Consider the following 21,208-nt stretch of genomic DNA (forward strand, 5'->3'; position numbering starts at 1 on the left):
TTTCAGCCCTTAACTTTTCACCAAATTAATAATCGATAAATGAAATTAAAATTTATTGTTTGGGGCCTAATTACAAGTATCTCAAAATAAGAAACAGTACAGCAGTTTCTTTAAAAGCTAAATTTGCACTTAGCACCCATCCTAGTCCTAGGTGTTGATTGATCCAAGAGAAATGAAAACACATGTACAAGGACTTGGACACGAAAGTCCGTAGTGACTTCTATGGAAAAGCCAAAACTGGGAACAACCTATAAATACATAACATAAGCGGCTTATTTGAAAAATACATTGTGGCACATTTTGTTATATTCACACGATGGGAAATTCCTCAGCAACTAAAAGGAATGAACTAGTGATACCCATAGCAACATGGGTGAATCTCAAAAACACATTGAATGAGAGGCTACATGCAAATGACTACATACTGCATGATTCAATTTATTTGAAATCTTAAAATATGCAAAACTAATCTGTAATAAAGGACATCAGATCAGATGCCACCTGGGGCCTTGCCAGTGGGGGGGTGAATATTTTCTAAGGTGCAGGATGGAATTTTCTGAGACGATGAAAATATTCTCTATATTATAGATTTTCATGATGGTTATATATACTTGTACAACTTCAAAATTTTATACTTGAAGTGGGTACATTTTATTTTATGCATATGATACCTCAATACAGTTTAAATTAAAAATATCAATTATAGGGATGATTGTCTACCTATTAAATAACACAGTAGATCACAGCAATTGAAAAGATTAAAGAGACTAGAATATCTCACAACTTGATCATCACACTCCTGCAAGTGGTTATATTACCATTTTGAACAGATAATTCTTAGGAAAATTTCCCATTTGGTATTTTGCAGGTAATAACAGTACAGTTTATTGAACATTTATTAAAATTTTAAGTGCTCACAATAACCACATGAAGCTTAATTCTGAATGAATAATATGAGGTCTGGAGAGATTAAAACTTACAAAGCTAGTAAAAGACAGACCCAACAAACTAATTCCCATCTGCTTTTTAGGTGGATCTTCAGAGGTAACCTGAAAACTCTAATTAAGAAAGTTTACTTTTTGCTGAAGCCAGAGCTCCTATTGACAGAGAACAGCTGTTAGTTTTTTAATAAAAAAATATAATATTTGTTTGATACTCATCTTTATTTCAACCCAGACATCTAGACAGAGAATTGGTGCCATTAATAACAATAATAAAAGAAACCACTAGTGTTTATAGGTTTTTACAAAGTGTCAGTCTCTGTTCCAAAAGTTTAACTTTGTAATAATTCATTTAAAACTCACAACACAGGAAGAGGCATCATTCTTACCCTCATTCTGTACATGAGTGAACTGAAGCAAGACCAGAATGAGCGAGTTCTCTAAGGGCATTCATGAGGCTGTGAAAATTGTAGGGTTATTGAGAGTCTGGCCACCAAATCAGTACTTTTAACCACCACGCTATGCAGCTTGTCCTGTTTATGCAGTACTAGGTCAATGGATTTTCCCTGCCCGTGGGAATCATGTAAAGTAAGACACCATTATGATGTGTACGTGTTTCTTTTAATATAAGACTGTGTAAAATAAAGACTATCTGTATGGCTTAGGGAGAATTTAAAGAAGATTAACAATTTCAATAGAATTCCATACTGGTAGTAATCTGTAGTATTTATTATCTTGCTGTGTTATCTAAGGAAGTATTTCATTATGATGTCTTAGTATTTCTATTATTAGCAGACATGTATTGATGCATATTCATTATCCATAAAAATGGATTTCAATTACCTTATTCTTAATAATTTATAATTCAAGCTTTCCTCATATAATGTTTAAAGTATTTGTGTAAAATTTACTTGAACTATACACAGTAGGACAGTATTATCTATAATTAAAAGATAAAGATTTTTGCAAAAAGTCTTTGAAAGGGAAAAATAATTCTATGCCAGGACACTTTATTCTGGTTAGATATTAAAATGAGCCTCCGAGGGCAGATAGAATTCAGATGTATTTTCTTTTGATTAAGTGAATTGCTGAAGCTAGATACTATTAAAAAGAAAAAAAACATGCAGACAAGTTAACAGGCTTTAAAGCCCTTCCTGCATATGAGGGAAAATCCCTACATCTGAGGATAGTGGGGTTAGAAAGACTATTCATTCAAGGTCCATCGTTAGTAGGTGGTGCTGAGATTTGAATACAGATCTATCCCCAAAGCTAATTCTCCTTCTTGTTTTCTCCCAGCCACAGACAACTTGTTTGTTAATTCTGCGTTTCCAATTTGACTATCACAATTGGATAAAGCTATTGGATTCATCTCCCATCTGTGTCGCCTGTTTAATTTAGAGGTTATTTTTTAAAAACTAACTGAACAAAAAAAAAAAAAAAAAAACTAACTGAACATATGTTAGAGAGGTGCTATTTACTTCACTCTGCAAATACTGGGAAGAAGGAAAGGTTGCTTCCATTCAGCTATAAAATATGAATATCTCCACCATCTTCAACAGTATTCTCAAGAGCTTCCATCTCTCCCATCATATATTAGGACCACCCAGACCATCCCAAATGTACACTAGAAAAACAATAATTATAAACTGAAATACATTTTGAAGTCATAGTGCAGAGTATATAATATTTAGTTGCTATTATCGTGTGATTTGTTCATTTGACAACATTTGTCCAGTGCCTGTAGTGTGTCAGATTCTTAGCTAGGAATCAATGACACAAGAAGGAGGAAACAGACAAGTGTCTACATGAAGTTTCTATTGGAAGGAAATCAATTAATAAACAAGAAAACAAGTACATATAAAGAGGAGATAGTGCTGCAGAGTAGAACATATCACAGTTAAGAAAAATAAGAGTGAGGGATTAAGAGCCTGTTCTGACATTTATTGAGAAGTTCCAGGAAAGACTTCTATAATAAAATACCATTTGAGCAGAAACATGAAGGAACTGACTGAGGAGAACATTTCGGGAAGAATAAACTGAAACTACAAAGGTCCCGAAGCAAGCAGCAAGGAGGCCGGCGTGGCTAGAGAGCAGTGAGGGGATCTGGGGGATGTCAGGAGATGATGAAATGGGAGATGTAACCAGGGCTTGGTTGTGATTAACAGGCCTTTGCTTATCCTCTCATCATCAGAGGGTTGAAATAGTTGGGCTCACTATTTACAAGACTTGTTGGGGTTAACACATGAAATAGATGCGAGCAGGGAGGAGACACACTGATGGAGACTGCTGGGTAGTTACCTGAATAATCTGGGCAAGGGATATTTCTGGCTGCTTCAGGGTGGCAGCACTGGTGGTAGAGGAGACCAGTGGTACATTTTGGATATGTTAATTTTGTTGTGCCACTAAGCCATCCAAGAGGAAAGAGGTTGGATATTTCTGGCTTCACATGAAGTGGACATTTAGAAATTAAGATATGAGAAACTGGTTGAATTTACCTACAGAGTCAGAGGAGAAAGAGGGAGAAAACATGAAGATAATCAAGAGAGGGGTGGAGACAGAGAAAGAGACAGGGGAAGAGTCAGGGAGATTAGGCACATCCAGGAATCAAGGGAGACTGAGGAGGAGGTAGTGGCAGAGAAGGTGAAGAAGGGTGGCATCAGGGCAGCCCAGGGGAAGGAAGTTGTAAGGAGAGGATGAGTTACCATCATAAGTCTGCTGGGAAGTCAGAGGACTGAAGACCCCCACTGTTGGATCTTTCAACATATGGGGTATGGTGACCTCAAAAAGGATTGCTATAGGGACACCTGGGTGGTTCAGTGGTTGAGTGTCTGCCTTTGGCTCAGGGCATGATCCTGGGATCAGGATTGAGTCCCACATTGGGCTCCTTGCTGGGAGCCTGCTTCTCCCTCTATCTGTATCTCTGCCCCCCGCCCCCCGTGTGTGTGTGTGTCTATCATGAATAAATAAATAAAATCTTAAGAAAAAAAAAAGGATTGTTACGAAGTGTTTGGAATGAAAGCATGACTGAAGCTAGTTTGAGACATATTTAGGAGATATTGGACGTTCTTTCAAGGAATTTTGCTGCAAATGGAAGCAGAGAAACAGGGCCATAACTCAGGAAGACGGTGGGGCCAAGATGGTTGTCAGTTAGAAGCTTTTTAAAAAATTTTAAATGGAAGAAATGACATGCTTGAATGCTAAAAACAACAACAATACAAAACAAACAAACAAAAAAAAACCAAGATGAGTAATTCAGAGGAGAAAGTGGAGAATTGCTCATATGGTGTCTTTGAGGATCTGAAGTGAGAATCCATGTGTCTTTGGATGGCAGGTGTGGACAGTTGCTGAGACAACTGGTCACTATGACAAGGAATCCAGCAAAACCAAGGGTGGGTGCAAAAGGGATATTGGTGAGTGCATGAGAGTGCTCCTTTCCTTTCCTATATGTTTTATTGACATATAATTGATATATGACTTTGTACTAGTTTCAAGGTACAACATAACGATTTGATGAATGTGTATGTTGTGAAATGATCACCAGAAGTTTAGTTTACCTCCATCAGCTCAGATAGTTACATTTTTCCCCCTGTGATGAAAACTTTTAAAAGTCCTCATCTTGGCAACTTTCAGATCTACAGTTGCCATGCTGGACATCACATCCCCAGGACTTACGTATTTTGTAACTGAAAGTTTGTACCTTTGGCCACCTTCATTCATTTCCTCTGGATTTTACTTTTCATCATTACTGTGTTCTGAGTGAAACAGAGAAGGTCATTTGAGGATGCAGACGGAGGAACTGTTAAAGATCTGGGGAGAGAGGGAAAGGAAGAACTAATGATCTAGGAGAATGGACTGGAAAATGAAGTGGAGTTACTGGGCAGTAACACCTGTGATAATTGCCAGAGCCAGGCTTTTTATTTTTATTTGCCAGGGATATAAGGGAAGAGAGAAAGAAAATATTTCTGGCTAAGATTGCTCTATCCCTTTATCACTCTCTTAATAAGGTCTTTGTTCTATTTTAAAAGATAAAGGAAAAAAAAAAAAGATCAAGGTAAATCAGCACATAATGCTTAAAGTAGAACAGCTTTCCATAACTGTCACAAAAGAATCATGAGCACCATAGTTTATTTAAACCTATTAGCTCTTGTTTCCAAACGTGTATTGGTGCTAAATTATATGAATGAGTGAAATTCTAGGGAATTCCAATTAGTCTCTATGTTCTGATCCAAATTCCAATTCCTTCCAGAATGATACTTTACAGAATGTGTTAACAGTAAAAGATTCCTTCAACTTACTTTATATGAGTTTATGAGAACAGGGTTTTCAGGAGAGCTAGCTATCTTTTGCTTCCTTTTAATATAAACAGAAAAACTACTGTAAATAAATGACACGACTATCTCCTAGCTAGCATATTTGCCACTTTCCTGTTACAAATTAATTAAATGATTGACAGACATGATTAATAGAATTATAGAATGTTGGAAACAAACAGCATCTTTGAGGTCATCGAGTATGATCCATTTAATTTATAAATGATGAAACTGAAACTAAAGAGTTAGAAAATTTGCTAGTAATTTTAAATCTACTACTGGATTTAAAGCTCACTTTACAAGTAGCCTGGCACCTCTTCCACTTAGTCCATTTTTTAAGTCTTTAATTACTTTCTTCCTCTTCAATTACATAACAAATTATTATTCAATTATGTAATTTCTCGCATTATTCAGTTATGACTTTGCATATTAATTAAGCAGCCTATATATGTCTAGTGGAGTGTTTTGCTCTGTGGACATTAGTGGGTTAAATAGTGTGTCCCCAGAATTCAAGTCCACCTGGAACCTCAGACTATGACTTTATATGGAAATCGATCTTTACAGATGTATTCCAGGAAAAGATAAAGATACGATCATGTTGAATTAAGTTCTATCCACCAAGAGTATCTTTGGTGAGAGACAGAAAACAACAGGCCATGCAGGCACACAGAGAAGGCAATGTGACAATGGACATGGAGATTGTGGGATACGTCTGCAAGCCAAGGAATGCCGATTGTTGGCAACCACCAGCAACTAGGAAGAGACATGGAAGTGTTTCTTCCTCAGAGATTCTGGAGTAACTAGCAGACACCTTGATTTTAGACTTCCAGCCCCCTGAACTGTGAGATAGTAAATTTCTGTTTTAGGTCATCCAGTTTGTGGCGATGTGTTATAGTAAAACTAGAAAACTAATACATTATAGAAGGAAGTGTCAAAACCTATGATCTGAGAAGCAGGAAAATAAAAGAATCAGAAAAACAAAGAAAACCTAATACAATTGTTTATGGCCAGTAGTGGGCATTATTGTGAAGCCTCCCCACTCGGCTGACCAACATGTGCCTTCTTCCTTGGACTTGAACTGGAAACGTGAATTGGAGTTTGTAATTTATAAGAGCACCACAGTCTACATTACAAAGACCATGTGATACAGTGTTGGGTACACTCAGTGGCAAGCCCTCCAGAACTTACCATATTTTTTTCATGTCAGTATCAGAGAATATTAAATTTATCATGTTTATTGTAGACTCCCTGGAAAAGGTGGTAACACACTGTGGATGTGAGAGCATTTATATAAGTACCTTCTCCACACCCTTCTCTGTGCTGAGGGGTTTTACTTAGTTCATTGAATTGCAAAGCATCAGTATTAGTACCTGTATTCATTTCCTATTGCTGCATAACATGTTATCACAAGCTTAAAACAACACATATTTATTATCTCACAGTTTCCATGGGTCACAGGTATGGACATGGCTCAGCTGGGTCCTCTGCTCTGGGCCTCAAAGCTGCAATTAGGGTGTTGTCTGCCCTGTTCTTATCTGGGGCTCTGATTATGCTTCCAAATTCATTCAGGCTGTTGGCAGAAATCGGTTCTTTGTGGGTGTAGAGCTGATATCTTTGTGTTGTTGTTGTGTTTTTTTTTTGTTTGTTTTAGTTTGGGGTTTTTTGTTTGTCTGTTTTTGCTGGCTGTCAGCTGAGATCGCTCTTAGCAACTAAAAGTCGTGATTCCCTCCGGGCCATCAGAAGAGTGTCTCTATCTCTTACTTGAATTCTCAGACTGTCTCTGCCTCAGACCCAGATTTAAAGGTCTTATGAGATGAGGTCAGGCCTACTTAAAAGTCAGCTAATTAGGGACTTTAATTACATCTTTCACACAGAGCGTAACCCAATCTTGTGGATAAAATCCCATCAACATCTCTAAGTCCTGCCAATGCTCTAGGGGAGGGGGTTATGCAGGGAGTGCACCCCAGGGGTCAGGAATCTTGGAGGCTGATTCAGAATTTCCTCTCCCACAGCACTAGTAACTGAAACTTTACCAATTCTTAGTGTGTGTTTTTTGTGTGTAACACCCTGAATCTTGGGATATGAGTATTGGCAGGGATCACTGGTCTAATGTATTGCCTACTCCCCAGCACTTCCTTCTTCCTTTCACCCTCTTCCTTATATAATATATTTTTAGAATAACCAACTTATAACTGGTCCCAGTGGCCTGACATCTATTGTTCTCAATTATTCGTGATAGAGGTGGCTCATCCTTTCTTAGAGATTTCACATGAGAGTAGCAATATTTAGAGTAAAATGTGAGTTATATATTTCATGAATGAAGTTAAATGGTCAGAGTGGAGTAACATGTTTCAGCATTCTAGCCATATGTGTGCTTTTGTCAGTTTTTTAAAAGGGGGGTTTCCCTAGCAGCTTCTAATAGGACCTCTCCAAGCTTCCTATTGGAATGGCTGCAGAACATTAAAAAATTAAAATAAAAAGATGAAAACTCACAGCAGTATTGTGAACTAGACCTAGGAATGAAACCAGGGGAGAGAGGCCACGCTCGCAGGGCTGATGGACCTGACATGAATAGCCATCGAGTCATTCAGGAATCCCCCACTCTTCTCTGAAACCCCAAAGCGTCCACCTACACATATATGCATTCACAAAGGCAACCCATCCCTCTCCTACTGTCTGCTGTTTGACCCTTACTTCAACAATGCAATCTTTTACAAAGATGAAAACTGCATGACTACTGATTCTTGTGTCACCCAGAGTGTTGTTTTTCTAACCCTCTACCCAAAGCCAGTTTGTCAAAGGATAGGAAAGAAAGCAAAAGGGAAGGAGGATGGGAGGCAAGGAAAAAAAAGAGTGAGTGTATATGAGCATGTGTGTGTGTGTGTGCACACATGTGTGTGCACATGTGCAGGGAGGGCTAGTGGTGGAAAGTCTTATCCTGGGAAGATAACCCTCAGAAATAAAAGATTGTTAACTGTGAGGGGTGATAGAGTCTGAATGAGCAGGTCCAAAAAACACAGCAAAAGAGAATACAGAAAAAAAAAAAAGAGAATACAGATTCATAAAAACCATAGTGGGCCAGAAATCATATTTAAGTCTAGCCAAGCCATGTGTGCTTTAGATTCCCTATCTATCAAACTGCCACTGTGAAGAGTATCAAATCAGAACTCAAGTGCCACGAGAATGGGGTCAAGGACAATTCACATGCTCTGCTGTTGGTATATAGCAGGAAGGAAATGATTTTCCGTCATCTAAACATCAGTAACCAGAAGAAAATCAACACAGAGCTTGTGAAAATTCTTCTAGGGAAAAAGATAAAGGCCTTGGGGAAATCTCTCTAAACATTCAGGAATATGCATACTTATGGAGTAAAAATATACAAATATCTAACAGATGTCAAAAACAAAATCAATTGACAAATGAGATTTGAAAATATTTTTTAATGTAGATAATAGACAAAGGGTTAATGTTTCCGACATATGAAGATTTCTTGAAAATTGACAAGAATGGTATAAACAAAACAGTGAATAAAGACATGATGAAGCTACTGTCAAGAGAGCAAGTCCTAGTGACAAAATAAAAAGATGCTCATGCATGAGGAGTCAGAGAAATTCAAATGCAGTTAATACTAAGATATAAGTTTATATCTAGCAGAATGGCGAAAAGGTACAGAAAAGAACAACACCAGGATCCCTGGGTGGTGCAGCGGTTTGGCGCCTGCCTTTGGCTCAGGCCTTGATTCTGGAGACCCAGGATCGAATCCCACATCGGGCTCCCGGTGCATGGAGCCTGCTTCTCCCTCTGCCTATGTTTCTGCCTCTCTCTCTCTCTCTCTCTCTCTGTGACTATCATAAATAAATAAAAATTTTAAAAAAAATTTATAAAAAAAAAAAAGAAAAGAACAACACCATTGCTGGTACACATGTGGGGTCAAGGTGCATTGTTGGCAAAAATGAAAAAGGTTTACTCCTTTCTGAAATGAGTTTGTTAAATAAAAAGCACCAAATGCAGATTTGTGAACATTGTGAAGATTATATGTCATAATTGTAAAACAGAAAAATAAATGGTATTCATAAATGAGAATAAGTTCATACATATTATATCTATATGCGATCAGAAGAACATGAGAAAAATACACAATTATAAATATTAAGCTTTTTATAATGTTACATTGGAAAAAGGAGAAAAATGACTGAGAAGTGATTCAGGTAAGCAATGAAAGAAGCAAAGGGAAAAAAGAACTTTGTCTAGGAAAGGAAAAGTGTATGAAATATTTTGAACTTTAATTTTTATTTGGTTATGGCAACACAATGCTGTGAATGTCCCCCATCTAGCTTTTTAAAAAATATCATTGTGTATCTAGAACTAAGCATTTTCATGTAACTATGCTGATATATCAATAGAGAGCAAAGAAGTATTCCAAAACCTTCAGAGTTGTTCCCTTCTGAGAGTGAATGAAATTCAGTCATTTTCATTTTATTTCTGTATATTACACACAATACTCCTAGTCTTGACATTTTTTATAGTGAGATTTTTGTAAGAAAGGATAGACATACCCGTTCATTCAGTTTTAGATATATGATTAAAATCAGGTAATTTTTTCTAATAATCCCACATTTTGTTTAAGGAAGTGAAGTGAACTTTCTTTAAAAATAATACCAAGGAATGAGTGGTTAAGACACTGCATTGGTAATTTAGTGAAGGCTAAAAATGAAGATATTGTGACCACACTCAAATGAAGAGGGTTTTTTGTTGTTGTTGTTGTTGTTTTTTTAGAGATTTTTATCTTTATTATTTATTCATGAGACACAGAGAGGGGCAGAGACATAGACAGAGGGAGAAGCAGGTGGGGAGCCTGATGCATGTCTCGATCCCAGGACTCCAGGATCACGACCTGAGGGGAAGGCAGATGCTCAACCATTGAGCCACTCAGGTGCCCTTCAAACGAAGAGGTTCTGAATGGTGAAAATGTTATGGCCTGACTTATGTTCTTATCTTCATGGATGACCAGATTTCTCCAGGTGACAGTGAATCATATCTGTAGTTACAACGGACCCAAACTTTTCGATTATTCCAACATGCTCTCACTTGGAACCCTAAGGATGGATACCACCTTTGTGGAAAGAACAAAACTGGAAAATTGATTACTTAAGATCTGCACGCATAACAGGAGAAACAAAGGGAGAAGGAGACAGGAGACACCAGGGAGACACCCTGGTTTTAAAACTTTCTGTTTTCAAAATAATAAAATAAATAAAATAAAATAAAATAAAATAAAATAAAATAAAAAAATAAAAATAAAACTTCCTGTTTTCCAGATTCCCTTGTATTAATTCCATGGAAGGGGAAGCCCTTCCATTCATTTTCAGAAATTGCTTTAGGATCCAGAGAGGAAAGCAGACCCTGTTGAAGAAATGAACTATAAGAGGCTGACAATTTTATGCTTAAAAAGCAGTATCTGTGTAGATTTTGAGAACAGGCTAAGAGTAAGATAAATATCTTAACATATAATTAAATTACATTTGAAAAGAACAATCTGGGCATTATTTGAATAGGACAGAAGGCGGTATAGTCTTGAGGAAAGAAGACATGAAGGATATTTCATGTTAATTGAACTTTTGACTGTGCAAATACGTGGCATAAATCTTTTTGGGTTGTAGATGAGATAATTTTGTTATTACTACTATGCATGTATTGAGGGCATGGATTAGGAAAGAGGCACCTTTATAAAAAAAAAAAATTAGCTGACATACAACCAGTATGCTTTGTGCAACCTGTTGGCATCTGGCTCCTGAAACATGTCTGTCTAGTTGATCTTGAAGGAGTCACCTGCTGTTTTCATTACCCCAAATTACCACTGTGCTTTTTCTGACAGCAACTGTCTTTTTGGTATATATGTTGGGGATGATACAGAATAAGTCCTTTGCTGTATCTAAAATAAATTCTAAGCAAAGCTAAAATTCTCCAACAATTGTGTCTGGTAAGCGTTATGATCGTTTTTATTGGATTGATAAAAGGGTCTTTCCTTTATTAAAAAAAAAGAGTAGATTCAACAACTATAGGAAATATCAGCAAGATTTCAAAAGAAAAGCTTGAATTCTAGAGCTCTACCTACATGCACACATACAGAGAAAGAGAGAGAAATGAACAGAATTGAAAATTAAGAGATTTCTTATGGGATTTGATTAGTATGGGGAACTGATATGGAGGACTTAGAGTAAATTTAGGGGTTGTAATCAAGAAAGATAGGAAGGCTCTTCAGAGCGTGGGGCTCTGGATAAGACAGGGAGGCACTGTTACTAGCTAAGCTATGCTTTGGGTTTTCCAGTTTTATTTTGCTTGGCTTTTAAATAATTGACAATTAGTGAATTCTAATAGTTGTTTCTTTAGCTGGTTACCTAGGATGTTAGTGTGAACGTGGCTTTCTTCTCCTTATCTAGAAAGCACGGCACTGCCCACCCCACAACCCCCCGTAGCCCCTGCTTACTGAATCTCTTTAAGGGAACTCCATTTCTCAAATTTATCTTTTGCCAACTACAGCCAAATATTTCATTACAGAATTGATTTTATTTTCTCCTCCATGGACACATCCCATAGATACTACCCACCCAGCATGACACCTGTTAAATAGTTCTATAAATCATTCTCCCCCTCAGTTGCCTTGCCACCATTCAAGAGAAACCTGGGGTAATTGATCCTGATGCAGTCTTTCCAGAAGATCTATTTCACCATCCAAATGGGACTTTTCAACTGTCCCACTAAATTCTCCCAACAGTTTTCAAGTGATGTATGGTAACATGCTTTTCCAAGGGGAAAAATATTTTTGACAGTTTTAACTTCGGAAGAAAGTAATCTGTGACAAAGTAGCTATAGCCTCTTCTATGCTTTTCTTAAGTCTGTCTCTGGGATTCTTCGGCATCACTGGTTTATCTGTGAGTTCTTTGAAGGGGTTCTTGTATCCCCTTGCCGGTTGTAGACCAATCATTGATGAGCACCTTTTTAGGCCACCCACTGATTTCCCTTAGTCTGGCCTTATGATTCTAGCCATGAGAAAGCACTTCATTTCATGGTTGTCTTAAAAATAACGTTAGGGACATCATCAGGGGTTTGTGTGTGTGTGTGTGTGTGTGTGTGTGTGTGTTTAACTTGGAAGCAAAATTGGTACAATTGACTTAGCACCTGAGCCGTGGATTTCTCAGTAAGCAATTTCTTACAGAGTTGATAGCCAGATTTAAGACCTAGACCATAATCCAGAGGCTAATAGAGGAGTGGAAGAGAATTGCTAAATTATATCATCATATCATCTGCACTAACACTTCGTTGGAAGATCACCAATACACTTGAGGTCTTAGAACATCAGAAAAGGCAAATCCTTATTATTCAACAAAAACCAGCATGACAGGGGCGTTTATTCATCCAGGTTTCCAATGTGTTCATTTTTCTCTTGTTACTGTAACATGAACCTAAAATTATTAAGCATTCTTTAAAAAAAGAAAACCCACTCCTATCAGCACGCTACAAGAGAAACCAATCAAAGTCAGGTCCTGGGGTTAGAAAATAGTCTTAAAAGGCTTGTTAAGAATCTCTAATTGCATCATTGACATCATACTGGTTTTTAAAAAACAATCAGAGAAAATAAAGAATAATGAATTAGAAGCTTGAGCATTACATTTTCCTAATAAGAAAAATATTTTAAAAATAAAGAAAAACCCATCTGAGGGCTAGATCCCAAACAGAGCATAATTAGTTTCATCTGTGACCTGAACATAAAGTATATTTGGGTTATGAATGCAATAATCTGAATTTTATGGCCTTAAGATTACAATATTATTAGCATGTGTCACTTTTGGGGATCAAAACTTCTGGATCTTCACAATGGATAACATTACGAATCTTTTTGGAGATTCTCTGAAATTAAGAATCGTTTGTGTTAGACGATTTCTGTGGTAACTAGTTCAACAAGTATTTGAGTTATTCTCAACTTAATAGGATTTCTTCCAAACATTATTTAATTTCATACAATTCAAGTGAGTCACTTTTATTTCCTTAAATTTTTTGGTATATTTCACACAAATAAAATACACTGCTTTGGGTACAGCATGAGTTTTGCTTATATGTTTAAATTTTGTATTATCCAATAATCCAGGAGTTTTAAAATTTATCTGGAAAATGCCGTGAAATTATTATTTGATCTCCAAAGAATTGTTCTTATGTGCTAGGGAGATGACAGGGCTGAGTGAGTCAATTTTATGTAAAGTGTATACATGGGTAATACTCTTTCTACACTGGGAAATATTCTGTCCCTGTGTAAAGCTGTTAAAAAAATCTTCATGGATGCAGATCCCCAGCTCCTTTGAATGAAAGTGTTTCTAGAGCAAACTATAGCCCATGTGCTGAATCTGGGGCTGCTTGCTTCTCTATGACTAAGAATGCTTTTTTTTTTTTTTTTAACAGTTGAACATTTATAACAGATTTGATGGTGAGAAACACTAACTTTAAACTTCAGTGACCTAAAACTAATATAACATTGTATGTTAACTATACTGTAATTAAAATGAAAAACTTAATATTAAAAATAAAAGAATTTTGTCCTGCTACTGCAAATGAATTCCATTCTTCTTACAGTGGATCTGTATTATAAAATGAGTGCTCTCAATTATTATATTTTGAATTTCATCAACACAAATCTGTCACAGCTATTTTACCTCTTGAAAATAAATACCTACATAATAGCTCCAATTTTGCTTGTTGGTCACGAGATTAAAATATTTGCTATTTAGCCCCTTTCAGAAACAATATGCCTGCTTCTGTCTTAGAACAATATGAAAATCTATAGAGATGGGAAAGGAAGGTTTTTGCAAAGTGTTGAAGAACAGACACTTTATATTCAAAAAGGATTTGATTGGATCCAGGACCTGACATTTGTTAAATCTATGAGCCTGGACAAGTCACCGGTACTCACTAAACTTCATCTGTAAACATAGGCATTGTGATGTACTACTAAGGTTAATAACAAGATACCCAGGATCTCTGGGTGGTTCAGCAGTTTAGCGATGCCTTCCGACCAGGGTGTGATTTTGGAGTCTCGAGATCAAGTCCCACATCAGGGTCTCTGCATGGAGTTTGCTTCTCCTGCCTATGTCTCTGCCTCTCTCTCTCTCTCTCTCTCTCTCTCTCTGTGTCGTGAATAAATAAATAAAATATTTAGAAAAAAGAATAAGATACCCACTTCATAGTGTCATTACAAAGATTAAATTGTTAGGCTCATAGACAGATCTAAACAACTATCTATTGTAGCGAAACAAATGTCCAGATGCTTAACCTGGTTTTATATGGAAATTCAACCCTGGGAAACCCCCATGATCTTTGTAAAAACACAAGTGAAGACATAATCCTAGAAGACAAACCTACTCCCAAATGCTTCAAGGAAGAGCTTGAAGAGTAAGCCTTCTCCGTTCAGAGTTTTTTGTTTATTGCTTGTTTTTGTCTCGTCTTGCCCTTGGTAATGACTAGGGCTTAGGTTGAACAGTCCATTATGGTCAATTACATCCTGTGATAAATTGGAAGTTTGGATAGATGGAAATCTACCAAGCAAAAGGCTTATTGGAAGGGATCCCCACAGAGTTTTTGGACCTGTTCAGGGCACTTGTTCTAGAAGCTTGATCTGTTTACCCACACACACTCAGGAAGTGCCAGATGAGTTTTCCTGGTAGAAGGGGTCCTAAGTTCCTCTTGCCCAGTGGGAATGGATGATAGCCCATGGATCCAGTACTTTCATGTGACATGACTGAGGAAACCCCCTCACCTGCATCCTGGACTTACCTCTCATTGACCTTCTAGTCTGCATGAAGAAGGGAAGTTACCCTGCATCAGAGCTGCATAGCTGACTGCCCAGCAAAAGGGTGATGAACTTTGTACTAAGAGCTAACACCGACACCATAGCAACTTCCTTATTAGGATTTTTTTTTTTTCTTTTCTGACTTCCAAAGGAAACTCTATGCCCAAGGAGGGCTGCTGTCATCTTGAGGATTGGAAGGAGGATATCCACTGCTGATGCTCCAAGTACTCAACTGAGCAGCTGTCGCTCCTGAAAATGGGTACTTTCCTCTGTCTTCCAAAAGGCAAAAGGAAGGATAAGTGGCTTTCTCTCACTGCAGGATCATATTGTGTATTCTGCAGTCCTGAGGAAGGATTTCAAAGCAAGGCCTGCTTCGTCACAGAATGATTGTGCAGCATAAAAGACTAATAGAATGGAGTATGTTAAATTATAAATGCTTTAACCTCCTGATTTGGCAGCACCTGGGAACTTATAATAACACCTATTGATGGGATCCCTGGGTGGCGCAGAGGTTTGGCGCCTGCCTTTGGCCCAGGGCGTGATCCTGGAGACCCAGGATCGAATCCCACATCGGGCTCCCGGTGCATGGAGCCTGCTTCTCCCTCTGCCTGTGTCTCTGCCTCTCTCTCTCTCTCTCTCTGTGTGTGACTATCATAAATAAATAAAAATTAAAAAAAAAAAACAAACACCTATTGAGAAAGGTTTCCCTTTACAATTAAGCAAGTTTTTGTCTGTGGAAGATAAAATGAACCAAACAGCACAAATTGCCTGAAATATTTCACATTGGCATTCCCTAACATCACAAGATACTGTATCTTCTTAAATGTAAAGAAGATTGAAGACGTGGTTGATATGCTTTATGGTGTCTGTATCTTTCATAGATGAATAACTTGTTTTTTATGAATATTCCAAAAGCAAATGAGAGATCTATTTGCATACCTCATTAATGATCCCTTTTTAGCAAGAGGATGTTCCTAATTTTATATATCCATAAACATGTCTTTTCATCATCTGAATGAAAAATAGTATATTTTCTGCCAGAATTTGTATTTGGATACTGGTGTTTGAAAAACATAAATTATAGTAAAGATTTTGATATTTGAGAAAAATAAATTACAATATCAATATTACCTGCAGTGCATTCATATCATACTAGACTCTAATTTTCTTGTCTTGATCCTTATATTTCCAATTATTTGATCATTATTCTCTTTAGTGTATTATTATTTATATTTTTCTTAAGTGAATATGGAAGAAATGTGATGTTAATGTTTAATTTTCAGATATTTGATAAATATTATTTTTATGGATATAATTTATATTCATGAATAAAGGTTTCTCTTATAAGTATTTTTGCCTGATGTATACCTTTCTTTTTTATTAACATGCCACAATTCAGCAAAACCAGGATACACTAATGTCTTAGCTACTATCTTGAAGTGACACACTCCTACTTCGAATGATAGAAGAGTAATTGCAAGCATGAGTGAACCTAGATGAAATGTGATTCTTTATGTTCACGATAAGACTAATAAAAATTGCACAAAGAGAATGGATCTTATTTCACTTTCACCCACAAATTTATTTAAAGTATATTTATTGAATGGCCACTATGTGTCAGGAATTCTTGAGACACCAAAAATTCATAATTGAGTAAGGCAGCTCCGCCTCATGAATTCAAATGAAATAAATTCAGTAACTAAAAATGGTAATGTGTTATCATAGAGGTTTGCATATGGAGGAACATTGATTTTATGATCAAAGAAGGCTTCTCAGAAGAGGTGTCATATGAATGGAGCTTTCTGTAATAAGTAGGTGCTCCCCAGAAGAGGAATGTCATTTATTTAAGAGCATGTGTGGTGGTCCAGAAAGCAGGACTGTTTTCAGGACTTCATATTTTGAATAGCAAGCAATGAATCTGAAGATATAGGATGGACACTAGAGAGTTTGTATTTATCCTGAAATGTGGGAGAATTTTAAGTTTAACAATGGGATAACTATTTTGAGATTTGTTTTAATATTACATCCTTGGTATTTTTTTTTATTTATTCTGGATACGTTCATAGAATTCAAGATGTGTGAACTCTTCCACCCCTGTTGTTTAAAATAAGGACAATTAGACATACAGAGTTAAGTGACTTATCCCATACATCACAATTTTAGAGGGTTAAACAGCAGTGGAAGCCAGAATTTTTCATTTTTTACATAACCATTAAGTACAATTGAACATGAGATCTTTTCCTGTACAACTTTTCACCTTGTGGCTGATGCATATTTTTGCCATGTACTTCTCATGTGTACAACACAGCCAAATAAGTTTATTATTGCTATGTATATTTTTGCTCTATATTTATCTTAAACTATAATTAATATACAGTATAATATTAGTTTCAAGTGGATACAATGATTCATTAATTCTATAAATTACTTAGTGCTCATCATGATAAGTGTATTCTTAATACCCTTTATCTATGATCCTAATAAATTCATTATTACTTATATTTTATGTCCTTAAATGGTACAATACTGTTTAATTCTTCTGCATTTTTATCTTAAACTCAGCATTAAAAAATTGTTATGAACTACTGTATTTTATTTGTATATATATTTCTATATAAATATTAGGGGGCACTGAGCTCAATCACTCTTTTCCTTACAAAAGAAATGGTGTGCCACCTGCATATTTTTGCTATTAGCTATAATGATGTAGTAGCTATGTTGTATCTGTCTCCTTGTGCACACATATGACAGTTTCTCCAGAAGAACATCATGGCTAGAGAGAATTCATGGGACACATTTGTGGAGATTAATAGGCATCTATTTTGGAGGCAGGAATCCCCACATCAGGGTGTATGACTTGGTGAGCACAGCAAGATGAGTCTGGCCCTCCATGTTATCCTTTGGCTAAGCTCTCTTACCTAGGACACAAGTTGGTGGCTCTGGTAGATCCTAAAAATAATACCATCTGGTGATAGGAAATGAAATCTACAACTTTACTTGGTATTACTAAATTTCTCTTCAGTATGTTTATATCAATTACACTTTCTTCCGTAGAATTTAATAGCTTACAGTTTCCCACATCCTTTCAAAACTTCTGTACTGTCAGGTTTCTTTCTTTCTTTCTTTCTTTCTTTCTTTCTTTCTTTCTTTCTTTCTTTCTTTCTTCTTTCTTCTTTCCTTTTTTTGTCCATTTGATAGAGGCAGAGTAGTATTTTATTGTTGTCATAACATATCATTTACAAAACACTTGTGAAGCTAAATCTATTCAAAGGTATGCATGAGTGGCTCAACGGTTGAGCGTCTGCCTTCGGCTTAGGGCATGATCTCGGGGTCCAGGATCGGGTTCCACATGGTCTCCCTGTGAGTAGCCTACTTCTCCCTCTGCTTATGTCTTTGCCTCTCTCTGTGTCTTTCATGAGTGAATAAATAAATAAAATCTTATAAAAAAAATAAGGTAAGTCTATTCATGGATGTGCCTAGATTTTGTCTTGCCTTTCTCTTTTAAATGGGACCTTTTATCTTCCCATTCAGAAGTTTTAAATTTTAACATACACATCTTTATCATAACTTTTTGTGGCTTATCCTTATTATGCAGACTACCTGCCATAACCACTTGCTGCCTGGAGAATATCAATTCTGGGAGTCTGCCAAGGGGCAGTATCTGCCTAGGAGTTGCCATGCCATGTTAGACATTGATTTCCATGCTGGTCTTTCATCCAAATTGTGTGAGCTCAGGCAGGCTTCACTGTCATGATAACACATACAGTAATAATTTTTGGTTCAATACAATCACTTCCGTTGTGATGAAATATCTAGCTAGCTACACATGGAAAAATGAAACATGCCAGGGCAAAGCAAAGATAAATAACAGATGAATAAAATTTTAAATGTAAAATTTCAATTATGAAGGTGCTAGAGGAAAATATAGGTGAATATTTTCATAATCTTTGAGGCTCTGAAAATTTTAATCAAACTTTGAGGCAACTTGGAGATCATAAATAAGTCATGTTTAGATTTGAATTCATAAATGAAACCTTTCATATGACATAACACCATAAAAATGAAAATAAACAAAAGTAAAGAAAAAGATAATAAATTTTCTGAGACAGATATGCTATACAAAGCATTAATATTTTCATTTATAAAATATTTACAAACTGAAAGAAAATATATGTTAATAGAAATAATAATGCATATGAACAAGCTGTTATTAAAGAAGAAATATAAGCTATTGACATTCATGTAACTAGTCTTCAGGAAATTACACATAAAAACTGAGATGTTAATATTTTTCTTACCAGTTTAGGAAAAAATAAGAATTAACAAGTTATATAAGCTATGACAATAGGTGGTTTTATAAAACTCTTAATATAATTTATATCATACAGCAAATATTCACTTAACAGTAGTTATTTATTGACAATGCTGAATGAGGATATGAATAAAATAGTACTATATTCAGTACTGTTGGAGATGTAAACTGGTATAATTTATGCCTTAAAATTTAAAAATATACTCTGACTGCAATGTAGAATGGGTTGTTTGAGTTATATGCAAAGTTGAGTGTATCAAGAACTTTCATCAAACTGATGTTTATGTTAGCCTCCAATTGGACAGAACTCAAATTGTGTTATGATTTGAGAATGTGGTTAAATTGTTATATATCTAGGCAATGGGATACTATGAGCTGTTATAAATGATATTGTACATCAGAAATCTCCAGATATATTTTTGAATTGGAAACATTGCTTATCAAAGAGTGTGAGCTGTTTATGCCATTTGTAAAATAATTTATTATACTCAATATTTCAATATAGTAAGATTAATATATGTGTTGGGTCATATAAACTTAAGTAATATGATTAACATTAAATGCACACTACATAAATGTTTTCAAATAAAGATGAACTTTATATCCACATAAAATCTTCTTCACTGCATCAGCTTGACATAGCAAGAGGCAAAAAGAAAACTGCTTTGTTTTTCTCAGACCACTGCTTCAATCATATTCTCTCAGCTACTCAGTGGCTTTGGAGAACATTTTTTTTTTAAAGATTTTATTTATTTGTTCATGAGAGACACAGACAGAGACAGAAACATTGGCAGAGGGAGAAGCAGGCTCCCCACAGGGAGCCCGATGCGGGATTTGATCCCAGGACTCCCAGGATTATGCCCTGAGCTGAAGGCAGAAGCTCAACTGCTGAGCCACCCAGGCATCCCCTGGAGGACATTTTGACAGATTTTTTTATGCATCCTCCCGGTTCACATCAGCAAACAGGTGACACAGTCACCATTGAAGTAAAAAGGAGTTTAATAAAGTGGGATTACAGAGATAATGGTAAGAATAAGGAAGCCAAAAGGAAATGGTGAAGCACACAGGGACGGCCAACAGTGGACACTAATACCAGTGGTATGCCTTTGGAGGTAGGGTTAGGGAATTGGCACTTGAGCACATGAAGCAGGAAACCCTAGCTATGAGGACTCTGCAGGAGTTGTCACCATGGGTAAGAATCACATTACCCAGCCACCCCCAGTAAAGGGTGTAAGTGAAATAAATGGCTTGAATTCTCAAGGGGCCTGGATGGTACAGTCAGTTAAGACTCTCCATTTAGACTCAGGTCCATCATCTCAGGATCTTGATATCAAGCCCCAGCCAGGCTCTACACTCAGCTGAGGGGTCTGCTTGAGACTCTCCCTCTGCAACTCCCTCTCTTTCACATGCACTTTCTCTCTCTCTAAAATAAATAAGTTTTTTTTTTTAAGAATGCCTTGAGTTCCCTTTCTTCCCTCTCTCATTATCCTGCTGGAGTAGGGCCCCAGTTGTATGGGCACAACCAGAAGCCAAAGGACATGAGGGACCAAAGAGTTGCAATGTGCAGAGGTCAGCATTCCGGGCCAGGAACAGGGCAAAAAAGAATCAAGAAAGGATCGAGAGGTTGTAAACACAGATTAATCATCATGAAATAACTTTTTGGTAAATTTCAGACAATAAAATAGTATTTTAAAATTTAAAAATCCAGTCCAGTCTATCCAAAAATTGAACCTCACATTTTTCTTAAAGTGACTCCCTTTTTACCCCTAGAGGCTCTCACACTGAATGCCTTTCTGTGTTCTCCTCC

Source organism: Canis lupus, chromosome 16, assembly GCF_003254725.2.
Source record: "Canis lupus dingo isolate Sandy chromosome 16, ASM325472v2, whole genome shotgun sequence".
NCBI classification, from domain to species: Eukaryota; Metazoa; Chordata; class Mammalia; order Carnivora; family Canidae; genus Canis; species Canis lupus.